Source organism: Balaenoptera borealis, assembly GCF_965194805.1.
Source record: "Balaenoptera borealis genome assembly, chromosome: 9".
Taxonomy (NCBI): Eukaryota; Metazoa; Chordata; class Mammalia; order Artiodactyla; family Balaenopteridae; genus Balaenoptera; species Balaenoptera borealis.
Genome location: NC_138873.1, coordinates 69,192,200 through 69,205,976, shown reverse-complemented (window position 1 = coordinate 69,205,976; position 13,777 = coordinate 69,192,200). Strand labels below are relative to the sequence as shown.

Sequence of the window (13,777 nt, the reverse complement as noted above, 5' to 3'; positions counted from 1 at the left end):
AGGTTTACCTAGAAAGACTAGTTGATCCTTCTTTGTAAGAGTTTTACGCTAGTGGTTTCTTGGAGAAAAAAAATGAAGAAAAAAAAGTATAGGTTTTATTGAAGACTATTTCTAATGAAAGCCATAGCAATTTTTGGACTGAGAAAGGCGAGAAGGCGGGATGAGAAATATCTCACAAGGCAAAGAACATAATGAACCTTTCTGGGGTTTCGGGGGCTTTTATACAGATTGGTTTCTGTTGGGTGCTTATGAGCCAGTGTTTGGGTGGGGTGCTGGAAGAGTCTAGAAAGCAGCTCATTTCACTGCTCAGTGTGCAGGAGATTAGGGGTGTGAGGTACAAAGTCAAACCAAGGGGAAAATGCAAATGAAAATCACGTTTCCTTGAACACATTCTATAGCTCTTCAGTTTTCTGGCCGGCTTACCCTTGTGGCAGTTTTCTCTCTGGACCAATATGTCATTTATTTTGGTTCTACTAAGTCACACGCCACTGGAATGCGAGTGGTGTTCTTACCAACCGAGAAGCATCTGCTCTCTTCTAGACAACAGCTATTCTGTTCCGTCTCTCTCCACCTCCTGCTTCTTTCACTTTTCTCATAGATTTTCAATCGTATGCATTCTTTTCTCTGTGAATAAGAGACAGTAAACGCCTGAGGAATTATCTCTTTGGATACATTTTTTTTCTCAGGCATTGGAATTTTTTTTTTAACATCTTTATTGAAGTATAATTGCTTTACATTGTTGTGTTAGTTTCTGCTGTATAACAAAGTGAATCAGCTATATGTATACATATATCCCCATATCCCCTCCCTCTTGCGTCTCCCTCCCACCCTCCTAATCCCACCCCTCTAGGTGGTCACAAAGCACAGAGCTGATCTCCCTGTGCTATGCAGTTGCTTCCCACCAGCTATCTATTTTACATTTGGCAGTGTATGTATGTCCATGCCACTCTCTCACTTTGTCCCAGCTTACCCTTCCCCCTTCCCGTATCCTCAAGTCCATTCTCTAGTAGGTCTGCGTCTTTATTCCCGTCTTGCCCCTAGGTTCTTCATGACCATTTTTTTTAGATTCCATATATATGTGTTAGCACACGGTATTTGTTTTTCTCTTTCTGACTTACTTCACTCTGTATGACAGACTCTAGGTCCATCCACCTCACTACAAATAACTCAATTTCGTTTCTTTTTATGGCTGAGTAATATTTCAGGCATTAGAATTTTAAATTGTTGTTTGTTCCCTTTCAGTTTTGATCTTCTATATGTAAAATCAAATGTTTATCTGTATACCGGCAAAGGCAAATGTAGTCTTCTGGAAAGTCTCTCCATATTCCTTAGATAACCATGAGTCACTTTTTAACTGCTGACCATTTCCTGTCACATTCCCTTTAGTTCTCAAAAAAAATCAGGTAAAAAATTGTAAATAGTTTCCAGAGAAAGTGACAGGTAACACACAAGAAAAACAAAGCAGGTTTAATGTAAACTTACTCTCCCCTCTACTCTGAGAGCCCAAGGATAGACGCCTCAGCAAAATTCAAGGCGTTTTCAGCGACAACTTTGGAGGCGCAAATTCATTCCTGGGCTGCTGGTGTTTACTTGGAGTTTGCGGCTTTGACACCCATGTTCAAGTTTCATTTCTCATTTATTTGTCCATATGTTTTAGAGGAAACTGTGCGGGACTTAAAGTAACGGGGTGTGGGTTCAAGTGCAACTCCATGGCAAGTTATAAACCTCCGTGAACTTGAGTCTCCTCATCTGTAAGGTGCAATTGATACCTATACTACAAAGGTGTTAGGAAGATTAGCTGAGACAGCATATGGGATACCTTGGAATCAGCTGCTGTTCAATAAATGTCAGGTGAATTTTAACCTGCAATTACTAAAGCAAAGTCCAGAAATGAGACCCTAACCAGGATAATTCATCCTCGCACATCAATTTTTTGGATTCCCTGCATAAAGAGAAAGTCTCAGGATTCAATTATCTGCATAACAATTCAATTTGACTCTGTATCTTCTAAAGAAGCTTAAAATTTAACAGGCAATCACATTCTTTCTGTAGGCAATTACTTGTAGGGAAAAAGGGGTTAAGGAACTGCCTTTCCCATTTTATCCAAAGATTTTTTTTTTAATGACGCCATTAGAAGAGACAGAATCTAAAGTAACATGTCAGCTCCACATCAGAATAAGCCTCCTATTATTCCAAAATTCTCTGGGCTTATTAAGATGTTATGAATTTAATTAGCAAATTCCATCACCTCTCACTCTATTTGTAGAGACCAAAGCATAAAACCATTGTTAAAACCACCTATTAATCAATATGCTCTTCTACTTTTTGGTAATTGAGTTTCCCAGATGAAACAGTATATCAACTTTAGCCATTTTCTATGCAATCAAAGCTTTCCTTTTACTAGCTGGGACCATTTATGCCACTTTGTATTAAGACTGTTCATGATTATAATGTTAATCATTAAAATAATTTTACAAATTTTGAATAGCATCCTTTAGTTTCCAGACTCTTTAAAGTCTGCATGCCCTAATAATTCTTGGAGTCATCTAAGGTCTTCTGTAATCTTATAATTGAGCATTTTAATTCTGATATATATATATTTGCTATTAACTTATTAGTGACGTAAAGGTGAATTATAAAAATACCCCCCACCCCTCCCGGCATCCATCATCCATAACACATCACCAATCTTCCTGGCCTTCAAACAAGTTCCCCTTTGGCCTAATTTCATTACTTCATCAATTTTAGGTATCATGATCCATTGAAATTAAATCCATGTGGTTGAAATCAATAAAATGCCATATAGTTGCTGTCAAATTTTCTTTTAAAATGGCATCTTTTATATTTAAAACATTTAAGTGGTATATTTCATATCTTTGCTTTTTCCCATGTTTATTGTAAAGTCTCTTGCGGTCCAATATTGCAGTCTTTTGGAGACCCAGTAGAAAAAAATAATAACACTCAAATAAGGTAACTGAAAGAGTTTCAATAAATGAACTCCTAAAAAAGTGCAGGCAGTGTTGAGGGAGACAAAAAGATTTGGGAATGCATTCCAGAGCTAGCCAGAGTGGGGAGCCGTCACCATCACAGGCAGGAAGGAGCAAGGCGGGGAAGCAGCTACTGAAACCTAAGAGAGTAACTGTGACTAGGAGACAGGACTGACTGACGAGAGCTAGGTCCTTGTTGGGGACACATTCAATCCAAGGTGACCTTGCAGGGAGGGATTTGGGGGAGTATATATCACATTCTCCTCCTGCCCTTCCAACTCCTACTGGGAGTGCCCCCCGACCAAGCCCAACTAGAAGCTAGAGGCAAGAATGCCTTTTGGTGCAGCTCATACAAGTCAGCCTCTGTGCCACAAAGTGAAACACAGCGGTGTGGCCTGACTCTGAAGGGGCCAAGGGGCAATACCAGATACAGGTGCCAAACACACAGGTCTCAAACACTTTTTGTTTGTGATCCTTTAAATTCTATTCATTTTAATGGAAAAAAACATTGGTGATCTACTAGACGAGAGCCACCCTAGTGGGTTCTGAGGACATAAAGATAAATAAACAGGGCTGGATGAGGGTGAGGCAAGCAAGGTACCTGGGACACCTGCATGAACATGAGAGTGAGTGCCTCCTTAAATTTTGCACCCGAGGTGCTTCAATTGCTTCAACCTAGTCTAAGCCCTATAAATAAGACTCCATCCCTGCCTTCAGAAATTTTTCAGACTAGTCAAACAAACATGAACAAAAAGAATTATAACACAAAAGGTTCAACTCCAAGAGCCATGCTTAAAGGATAAGTATTATGAAAGCCCAGATGCCTAAACACTAAATCTCAATTCCAGGGATCTGGTATGGCTCCTTTGAAGGCTGGGTAAGCTGCATCTTGAAGGATAAGTAAGATTGTGAGAGATTTATTTGGTCAACGTGTATTTACTGAACTTCTACTATCTGCTAAGTGCTGTTTTAGACAGTAGGGGGAAGAGCAGAGACGGAGCAGAGAAGGTCTCTGTTCTCAAGGAGCTCATGTTCTGGTGGGAGCAAAGGACAATAAAAAAGTAAACAAATAAGAGAATACCAAGAAGAGAGAGGCACTGGATGTTGGGAGGCAATTCTCCATGGGTGTTTTTCATGTTCTGCATTTCTTGTGAGCAGAGGCATATCTGCCCTCCTGTTCTGAACTGGCTTTTCAAGCATGTGTGTATAGCAAACAGCCTCGGAAGAGAGTGCCCTCTTCTGGGGCAGAGGAGATTTGCTTACTGTCCAATACAAATGCTCAGGGTTCTTCAGTTCTGACACCACCCAGTGTGTGTGCAGCATTCACTGGGGCCCCTCCGCGATGCTCTCACTGGATGCGAGAGGCAGGGAGAAGTGACACCAACATGGAGCTCATGCCATTTGCTGCGCTGTGAGTATAGTAGTCCCCCCTTATCCCAGGTTTCACTTTCCCTGGTTTCAGCTAGCTGCAGTCAACTGCGGTCTGAAAATATTAAATGGAAAATTCCAGAAATAAACAATTCATAAGTTTTAAGTTGCATGCCATTCTGAGTAGAGTGATGAAATATCGCTCCATCAGCCTGGGACATGAATAATCCCTTTGTCCAGCGTATCTTGCCCTTTAGTTACTTAGTAGCTGTCTGGGTTATCAGCACTTTTTAAATTGTTTTCGATTTCAAAAGAGCTCCTCTAATAAATTATGTTTTGTTTAGTTCCAGACTACTGCTGTTCTTTCAAGGTTAATGTCACATTCTTTTGCATGGCTTAAAAGAGCAGTGTATTTTATCTACATTCATTTCTATTTAATGCACTAATGTTTACTAATGTCCATCTACCAAAATACTTTGGCCAGTCACATACTTGTGGCTCTGAATACTTCTTAAATTTCCTGTGGTATCAGATCCCTGGCTTGGGTGAAAAATATTCGCTCACCACAATGAGGTGACAGTCACATTAGCTGTGTGTGGCAAGGGCCATCTTAGCCTACCCCAACCTTAATGTCCCTTTGCTCCTGATTCAGAGAAGGCAATGTGCTTAGTTATTTCCCAGCCTCCTTGCAGCCGGGTGTCGCCATGTAACCAGTCCTGGAGGATAATTGTCACCTCCTTGTGGGAAATAAATGAAGAAAAACAGGTAATATTTTGTTATTGTTGTCAGCATCTTCAGGCTTGAGACAAATGCCAATGGTCACCTTACACGTATTTAAAGGTTTACTAGATGGTATGTTTTTGTTCTTCCCCTCGTCCCTTCACCCTTCTCTCTTCTCCTTTCCTTTTCCTTCCTACCTCCCCCCCCTCTCTCTCTCCTTCTTTCTCATCTCTCTTCCCCTTTTCTCCAAAAAAAGAGCTTTATATTTTACATTTAAGTTTTTAACAGATAGGTGGACTAGAGGTAGTCAGCCGGTCTTGAGACCGGGGTGTGACGCAGCGGGGTAGTTTCATGTTCGTGTAGAAGCCTCCTTCAACTTCCATTCTAGGTTCTTTTATATATCCTCTCTGGCACTTAACTTCACTTGCTTTTAATAATCTACTCTTCTGTGGTTTTGACTTTCCATTGCCTCCTACACATCTGTTTGGATTGATATTCTGCTGTTCGTCACGCAAGCATGATTTCACTTTGAAAATGATTTCCTTTTGATGGATGCCCTGGTTGTTCAGGCAAGCATGGTCTCATGTTCTTAACATTCGCTGTTAGCTGGTCTCAGCACTACAACCGTCATCCCTCCGGGTCTTGGGCATTCACTCATGCTCGCTCCGGACTTCTTTGTAATTGAATGCCAAAAACGTTGTATTCCTTGGATTAATCCATATCAGGGATTGGCAAGCTACAGCTGGTGGGCCAAATCTTAGGCCTGCGAGCTAAGACTGATTTTAACATTGTTTAAGTATTGTAAAAGCAAAAAAACAAAGAAGAAAATGTGAGAAACTGTATGTAGCCCACAGAGCCTAAGATATTTATATACTATTTGGCTCTTCATTGAAAAAGCTTGCCAATGTCTGACCTATATTAATCAAATAGTTTCTACGTGACACCCACCCCATCATGTGAAACAAGTCATATGTCCTTCCAAGGCTCTTTTAGGTATGATTTGACTTGAAGTATAAGCTATGTAGACTATAAAAAATACACCCTAGGGAGATCCCAGGGAAGATATCAGGAGATAGGTAGTGATCTCCCAAGGCAGCCGAAGCTGAGATTCAGTGAGAGATTGTGCATGATCGAACAAGACATACCAGACAAACAATGGTTGTAAATGTGAGCCCCAAACGGAAATTAACAAGAACCAATGCCCCAAATTATATGAAGACTGAGCTTCTGCTCATCTGGCCTTCTCTACAGCGAGCTGCATGGGGAGTTGTAGCACCAAGGGCTTGTTTACCTGATGACAGGCAATAATTTGCCAAAAACAACTCAGAGGGAGGTCAGCCAGTATTAAACAACCCTGCCCCTTATTCACACCATTCACTAGTCACACTGCTTACTATACAGCAGAAAGGAACAAGCCCTGGTTACTTGCCTTTTATACTATGACATTTGCAATAAACTTGAACATGATACTAGTTATTTTTACATTGAAAAACTTTGACCCTATGGTCTCCCTAATCTACACATTTCAGCAGTTCTTCTCACTCCACCCACTTCACAAACTCCTTGCCTTATGCCACGTGTTCCCTCCTGTGCCTCTGTCCAGGTAGGTCTCCACCTGAACTGGCCCTCCCCTAATTCTGCCTATTGAAATTCCGTTTATCCTTCAAGCCCCGACTCAAACACCTTACTAGGAAACCTTCCCAGATCACCTCAGTTGGAACTCCTTCCTCCGGGCCCTAGGATTCCAATGGCCCTGGGCCAATTATAAGCTTGTTTCTTGGCCTGAGACTTCCCCATCATTCAGGTAGTATAAATCCAAGTTGTACACCCAAATGCGTCACAGAACTTGGGTTTTGATTTCTGGTGACTGTTTTCCAACCCAAAGCCCAAGGAGGACAGCAACCTTCATCAAGGTTTATTCAGACTAGTGGGGAGTTTCCCTGGCCTCTTTTCCCTAGAGTAGGCAGTGCTTCAGGGCTCTGACCTTCACGCCCAAGGTCCAGTTAGGTTCCCAGCCGCATGGGGCCCAGGCTGAACTTCCTGTCCGTGAGTCAGCAGTGCCTAAGGCCTCCATCCCATCCAGTCTCTTTGGGCTACTGCTACATCACACTATCCACTGCACGCTGCTCTGGTTTTGGCTTCTTTCTTTGGATCTGCTTCCTACATTTTTAACCTTTCTTTCGTGCTGGGCTTGTATGGTGGTGTTGTCCTATGTTACCCAGCATTTCTGTCTGGGGAGCTGTGCGTAAGGACAGTGAGGCAGGCAGGAACCCTGCTCACGTCAGCTCATTCTGCATGCTGCCTGATGGTCACGGAGCAGTGTAAAGTTCTGTTTAATTATGGAAGCTGTCGCGATTATTCATTCCATTTAATTTGAGCAAACAGAAAGATCCTGAATACGCTTCTTATGTAATATCACTACTTCTCTAACATCTAGCTATCTAGGAGTCCCACACAGTATTGTTTCTGACTTTTTCCAACTAAAGGAATAGACCCTGCTGAGGAAAGGTTAAGTGGCCAGAGATGGCTGGGAGAAAAGGAGCAGGCCAAGAGAAATTTCAGGCTAATGAAAATACAGTCAATTTTCAATTACCTGGGCAGATGGCACTTTGCCACATGCAGATAACCAAGAATTCACCGAGCAGCACAGTCAACTCTATGCCAAATAATGTTTAAATTATAATTTAGTGTTCTGAGCCCACACTTTGAGCACTTTTCATATAACTAAAGTGACTGTCACAACCAGTCAAACAAAGAATGGTTTTTACTGAAAATAGTTTGCAGTTTAAAGGCTGCATCTTATTTTACAGGTCAATGGACTAACTTCATGCAATTGCCATCAAGTCCACAATGGGGGAATCATATAGGACTGATGGCTAGAACCCATATATAGCTGGACTTGATTTTATTTCTAAGTTTAGATCTATAGAAAATTAAGGCAACTTGATCAATTACTTGACAGTGCTCACTTGATAATGTTACATATATAACATATATGTATACATACATACATATACATTTAACATTTGAAAACACAAGTGTTCTCTCTGAAGTTATAGCTCCCAAAGTGAATTCTTGAATTTATTCCTATAATATGTATGACTGGGAAAACACTGAATTAAATCTTTTTTTAAAAATTTAATTTATTTTTGGCTGTGTTGGGTCTTCGTTGCTGTGCGCGGGCTTTTCTCTAGTTGCGGCGAGCAGGGGCTACTCTTCGTTGCGGTGAAAGGGCTTCTCATTGCGGTGGAGCATGGGCTCTAGGCGCACAGGCTCCAGTAGTTGTGGCTCTCAGGCTCTAGAGCGCAGGCTCAGTAGTTGTGGCTCACGGGCTTAGTTGCTTCACGGCATGTGGGATCTTCCTGGACCAGGGCTTGAACCCATGTCCCCTGCATTGGCAGGTGGATTCTTAACCACTGCACCACCAGGGAAGTCCCTTGAATTACATCTTTTTGACAGACAGGTTGTGTTTACTGCCAGGTCTCCATAAGAACAGATACTTAGTACTGCACTATGTCAGCAGGGAATATAAAAGTGGAGCAAAAAAACCAAAGGATGATGAGGGCATCCCATATTTCACTCTGCTTCATGGAGCCACAGAGTTTTGTTGTTTTTTTTTAAATTTATTTTTGGCTGCATTGGGTCTTCATTGCTGTGCGGCTTTCTCTAGTTGCGGTGAGCGGGGGCTACTCTTCGTTGTGGTGCGCGGGTTTCTCATTGCGGTGGCTTCTCTTGTTGTGGAGCACGGGCTCTAGGCGCATGGGCTTCAGTAGCTGTGGCTCACGGGCTTCAGTAGTTGTGGCTCGCGGGCTCTAGAGCACAGGCTCAGTAGTTGTGGCGCACAGGCTTAGTTGCTCCACGGCATGTGGGATCTTCCTGGACCAGGGCTCGAACCCATGTCCCCTGCATTGGCAGGCGGATTCTTAACCACTGCACCACCAGGGAAGCCCGAGCCATAGAGTTTTATAGTCAGATGGGAACTCAGAGATTGTGAAACGCAGCTTCATCTTTTTCACACATGGGAAGCCAGGCTCAGGAAAGGGGAAATGACTTGCTCAGGGTCACACGGCTGGAAGCAGGGCTACAGCTGGAACCCAGGCCTCTTGTTCCCCAGCTCCTCAGAAGCACATTCACTACTGGGCTAATGTGAGGAGCTCTGTGCAACAGCACTTGAAGATGATGGGCTCTTTTGGAATAAGTATCTACATCTTGACATAATAAGCACTGCCCGTGTATGTGCAGCTTTGTTACAAAAGGAAGCAGACACATAATTGGTATATTTTTTTCTTCTAGCTCTTGATTCTGAACTATCCGAATGTTTCTAAACATTCTGTAATATAAGGAATTGCAACTCATTTCTCATACTTTGTGCAGGGGGCATGTGGTACTTATGCGGTATTTATGTGGACAGGTTGGCAATTGTGATGGGAAGCTAAAGATGAATAGGACAATGAGAAAAGAAAGACATTTATTTTCCTTATGTGAACTAATAACCATAATATGGCACATATCAGAGTGTGCATTTAAGGGACAGCGGGGATCCTGGCTCCTGGTACAGTTAGCACTGCATTTTTCTAGATTGGCGGAGCCAAAGCCTCTGCATATGACATGTTGTATTTTAACGCCTTGCACAGTCAGTCCTCTGCCTGGGAAGCATTCACAGGACACTTGTTGGTTGACTGACTCATTCTTCACATCACAGAACTGACCAGTTGTGAGGAGTGGCTCAAATCTTTATTCCACAGTTGAGAAAATAAACAAGAGTGAGGGTATAGCTTTAGACTCACAAATTGCATAGCATATTTGAGATACTTTCTGCAGTTCTGATATTGACCTAGGAGTGTTTTTAAAGCATTACTATGGCAACAATTCCTATTCAGTAGGGGAAAGCAATGCATTATCTATGCAAAGGAAGAAGCGAGAAGAGTATTTCAGATGCTGCCTCTTTACACCCTGCAGATGGGCCCTGACCTCTCAGCATTATATTTGCTGAGGACAGTGTCTGGAAAATAAAATTTGTTGATAGTTACTCACTGACTCTGGAAGATATTATCAATTCAAGCACTATGTCATAGAAAACAGCATTTCACTGATTTAAGATTTTCCACAAAATGAATACTTTCATCAGAGTTGACGTCGATCAGGTTATTATTTGAGAACACCATGAAGAAAAAAAAAGATAACGTTTTCAGCCAGTAGCTGAAAATTACTGCATGGGATACATTACAAAGACATAGCTGTAGGTTTTCATGCATTTGTTCATGTGGCGTTCACTGAACAAATATTTATTGAGCATAGTCTATGAGAAAGAAAAGTGCTAAATGTCAATTTCATCAGCAAGAGTTACAAAAGTCTACTGATGCTTTTTGAACATTTACAACCAGATTTTGCTTTTATCACTGAACCAGTCAAGTCTCTGCCAACAATGATCTAACTCCACAACATTCCTTTCTTTCTTCCACAGAATTCAGGAACAGTAGGTAACCCACTTTTTATTATCTTTGTTTCAAAAATGAGAAAACTAAGGATACTAGGCTGTCTATATAGCATATATTACAGTGTAAACTGCGCAGTTTCCAAAATTTGCTTGATGTTGATGGCCAAACCTGACAGAACGCTTTGAATATGTGTATGTGTTTATGCATATGTATGCACAGATATGCATATGCATGCATAGGTATACAAACATACATAAGTACATGAATTATCGGGATTCACTAGATAAGTAAATTACTCAAATGCTATATGATTATTTACTCAAGTATGGTTGTTGGACCAGCAGTGTAGGCATCACCTGGGAGCTAGTTAGAAATGAAGAATCTCAGGCCCCATCCTAAATCTACCAAATCAAAGCCTGCCTTTTAATAACATCCCCAGGCGATTCGTATGCAATTAAACTTTGAGAAGCACTGCTGTAACAGATTGTAACCAGCAAAGTGAGTTGAGAGTTGAGACAGTTTTATCTAAAGGAAAAAAACCTGTTTTAATTTTCTGTATGATTTTTAAAAAGTGATAATTTGGGGGGTGGGGTGTAGAGAAGGGGGTCGGTCAGGATGTTGAATTATCTGGATAAGTTCCTAAATTCTCACATTTTTCTGCCAGTGTAGGTACTGCCATGATGACTGTTCAAGGGTGATCATTCAGGTCTCTTAAATCCCTACTGAATTAAAAGAAGCATAGCACTGCTAGTCATTGAAAGATCAATTATTTATTATACAAACAATGGTAGGAATTTAAAAATTAAAAAGAGGAAATCCTAAATCTCACCATGTGGCTTTTAAATTTCAGTGCCTTGCCAGAATCTGTGTATTCGCATAGGATGTTTACATAGTTGTATCTGTACAATGATCCATTTATACCAAGTTAAGGAGCGAGCATGGACAAAATTGTGGAGGTTAAAAGGAAAGAATGTAATGTTTGAAGCTTTTGTATTCAGTCTTTTTCACAGAGTGTTATGTTGAGCTAACTGTAATCATGATTATTAACAGCAATTCAAACTATAACGAAACTTCCTAATCATGATTTGTAATGGCTGCATCACATCCCATTGAGTTGATGAACAAAGATTATTCAATCATTCTCCTATTATATGGATATTGAGAGTTTTCATGTTTTGTTATTATAAGTAATGTAGTAATAAACATCTTTGTACAATAATTTAATTCATTAAGTTCATTTCCATAGCGTAAATTACCAATAATAAATTATTGGATTCAAGTATATATAATATTATAGGGTTTTGAAAACTTACGGCTATGTTGTTTTAGAAAAAGTCTGTAACAATTTATTTTGAAACCTGCATTGTTAGAGCATTCCAATTTCACCACATCAGGCCAGCAATAGAAATAACTATTTCCAACTTGCTAATTAATCGGTATACAGCTCATGATTTTTCACAATGACGATAATTAAAACTACCATTAAAATTCACTTTTTCTCTCTTGTTTTCTTAGAGCAAAATTTCCCAACAGGTATTCTGTAGCCTAAGCTGTAAATTGGCTGCAGATGTGTTGATATATTGTGCTCTGTAATCTTCTGAGTAGGTAGCTTCTGGAGGTAGCTAAAGACTGGATGGTCACTCCACCATGAAATAGGTTGAAAACAGTTTGGGAAGTGTAGCCTTATGCTCACTGTTTTCCCTGCTTCAGCTCTCTTTCTTGCTCTTTTTTTCTTTTAATTAAAAAAATTAATATACTTTATTTTTTGAGCAGTTTTAGGTTTACAGAAAAACTGTGCAGAAAGGAGAGAGTTCCTGTACGGTAAATGGAAACCTCTGCTCTTTCCCCTGCCTCCCTTCCCCAGTTTCCCCTATTATTAACAACTTGCATTAGTGTAGTACATTTGTTAAAACAATTGATAAGCCAATATTGATACATTCTTATGAACCAAAGTCCATAGTTTACATTAGAATTCACTCTTTGTGTTGTACATTCTGTGGGTTTTGACAAATAATGACAAAATCTACTATTACAACAACATACAGAACAGTTTCCCTCCCTAAAAATCACCTGTGCTCCACCTATTCATTTCTCCCTTCCCCAAACTTCTATCACCATTAATCTTTTTATTGTATACATAGTTTTGCCTTTTCCAGAATGTTATATAGTTGGAATCATACAGTATGTAGACTTTTCAGATTGGCTTCTTTCACAAAGCCATATACATTTAAGGATCCTCAATGTCTTTTCATGCCTTGATAGCTCATTTCTTTAACATTGCTGAATAATACTCTGTTGTATGGATGTACCACAATTTGTTGATCCATTCACCTCTTTGTTGCTTTCAAGTATTAGCAATCATGAATAATGCTGCTGTAAATATCCATGTGCACGTTTTTGTGTGGTCTTAGGTTTTCTACTCATTTTGAGTAAATATCAAGGAGCTCAACTGCTCCTTGTTTGACAATTTGGTAAGATACTGTATGATAATATGTTTAGTTTTAGAAATACTGCCAAACAGTCTTCTTTGCATTTCTACCAGCAATGAATGAATTTTAGGTATGTAGTGATATATCATTGTTGTTTAATTCACAATTCTCTAATGATATTTACTGTTGAACAGGTTTTTGTATGCTTATTTGCCACCTGTATATCTTCTCTGATGAGGTATCTAGTCAAATCTTTGGCCCATTTTAAAACAGGTTGTCTTATTACTGAGTTTTAAGAGTTCTTTGTATATTTTGGATACCAGTCCTTTATCATATATGTGTTTTGCAAGTATTTTCTCCCAGCTTGTGGCTTGTCTTTTCAATCTCTTAACATGTCTTTGACAGCAGAAGTTTTTTATTTTAATGAAGTCCAACTTATCTATTTTTTCTTTTGTGGATCAGGCTTTTGGTGTTGTATCTAAGAACTTATTGCCAATCCCAAGGTCCCCTAGATTTTCTCCTATGTTATCTTCTATTAGTTTTATAGTTTGTATTTTACATTTAAATATAATTCCACTTTGAATTAAGTTGTTTTTTTGTTTGTTTTTATTTTTGCATATGATGACCTGTTATTACAGCACCATTTGTTGAAAACATTATCCTTTCTCCACTGGATTGATTTTGCTCCTCTGTCAAAGCTCTGTCAACTATATTTGTTTGGGTCTATTTCTGGGCTCTCTGCTGTTCCATTGAACTATTTATCTTTTTTTTTTTCTTGGCAGGAGGAGGGGCAATATCACATTGTTTTGATTATGTAGCTTTATATTAAATCTCA

The 13,777-nt window shown here is 39.9% G+C and overlaps 1 protein-coding gene across 13 annotated transcripts in view; it reads left to right on the top strand.

The window, feature by feature from the left end:
- SPACA1 (sperm acrosome associated 1) overlaps window positions 1-13,777 on the top strand; it is a 203,611-nt gene that overhangs the window by 157,938 nt on the left and 31,896 nt on the right. Inside the window, exon 1 of one of the 13 annotated variants that reach the window (XM_082405996.1) lies at window positions 12-4,398. The exons of the other annotated variants lie outside the window; for them this stretch is intronic. The gene's annotated coding sequence lies outside the window, so the exon portion shown is untranslated. Of the gene's footprint in view, window positions 1-11; window positions 4,399-13,777 lie in introns of those variants that run through there. 13 annotated transcript variants of the gene reach the window in all.